Below are 1477 nucleotides of genomic sequence, written 5' to 3' on the forward strand. Positions count from 1 at the left end.
AGTTACTTGATGACAAATAGAAAATTACTATATGTACAACTACTAAGTTATTTGTCATACCAACTCGAGTAACAGGTTCATAGTTAATTAACTAACAATAATTTAGGGACGGTTTCATCTGTCCCAAACATTCCCCCACCCCTGACTTAGGATCAATGAATCAGTTACTTGTACAGTGAAAATCTTTCACATCATAAATTACTTTCTGTACCCTATTCACTTTATTACCTTTAACTAATGATATCATTTATTATACCAATTGAAATGGTAGTATTCACCATTGACTTTCTAACATCTATTCCATTATGTTAACTAACTAAAAGTAGGTCATCAACGGAAAGATTTATGAATAATTATTTAATCAATTGGTAATATTATTCACGTATTAAATAATTCAATCATGAGAAAACTATTAATTATTCGTCTAAATGATTGACTACAGGATAAGACATGTTGGCGACTAATATTTATTATAATTAGAGAGGGGTTTTATGAATATTATGGTAATTCAATAGTTGAATTCATGAGTCAATTAAAGCTAGACCATCATGGGATACCTGGAAGCACTGAATGACCGTTTCGTCCTAGTATGGGACTCCTCAGAAAAGCCCATCCACGACCCCTTACACGGGATTCGAACCCGTGACCTTCGTCTTCACTCAAACGCTTATAACCTCTAGACCATTGAGCCAGCGTTCAACAGTGTTGGTGTCTAACTTCAACCAATCCACGAAATTGCATCATCGTCCACCATTATCTTCAGTGAGTTACTATCTCACAACAGACCTGGTTGAACTTAACTGGTCACATCTTCTCACTAGAACTCCAGGAAATACCTCTTGGAAACCCTCACTAGTGAGCATATGATGAGGGTTCTTCTTCTTCTTTCGCCTGTTACTCCCAATGGAGCATAGGCCGCCAACCAGCTTTCTCCAACCCACTCTGTCCTGGGTCTTCTTTTCTAGTTCTATCCAGTTTTTGTTCATTCTTCTCATGTCTGTCTCTATTTCTCGGCGTAATGTGTTCTTTGGTCTTCCTCTTCTCCTTTGACCTTCAGGATTCCATGTGAGGGCTTGTCTTGTGACACAATTGGGTGATTTCCTCAAAGTGTGCCCGATCCACTTCCAGCGCTTCCTCCTGACTTCTTCCTCCACTGGAATCTGGTTTGTCGTCTCCCACAGAAACTTGTTGCTGATAGTGTCTGGCCATCGGATCTGAAGTATCTTGCGTAGACAGCTGTTAATAAACACTTGTATCTTCTGGATAATGGCTTTCGTAGTTCTCCACGTCTCCGCCTCATACAGTAGAACTGTCTTGACATTTGTAATGAAAATTCTAACCTTGGTGTTGGTTAGAAGGGTGAATATTATAATGAATGTGAATATTATGATAATGAATATTATAATAATTCAATAGTTGAATTCATGAGTCAATTAAAGCTAGACCACCATAGGAAACCTGGAAGTACTGGACGACC

The 1477-nt window shown here is 38.3% G+C and overlaps 1 non-coding gene across 1 annotated transcript; it reads right to left on the reverse strand.

Moving 5' to 3' along the window:
* Nucleotides 1–617: 617 nt before the first annotated feature.
* On the reverse strand, nucleotides 618–691 carry Smp_tRNA_01234_Undet_???.1.1. Its single transcript has one exon. It is a non-coding gene (tRNA).
* Nucleotides 692–1477: the final 786 nt, after the last annotated feature.

Source organism: Schistosoma mansoni, chromosome 7 (assembly GCF_000237925.1).
Source record: "Schistosoma mansoni strain Puerto Rico chromosome 7, complete genome".
Classification (NCBI taxonomy): Eukaryota; Metazoa; Platyhelminthes; class Trematoda; order Strigeidida; family Schistosomatidae; genus Schistosoma; species Schistosoma mansoni.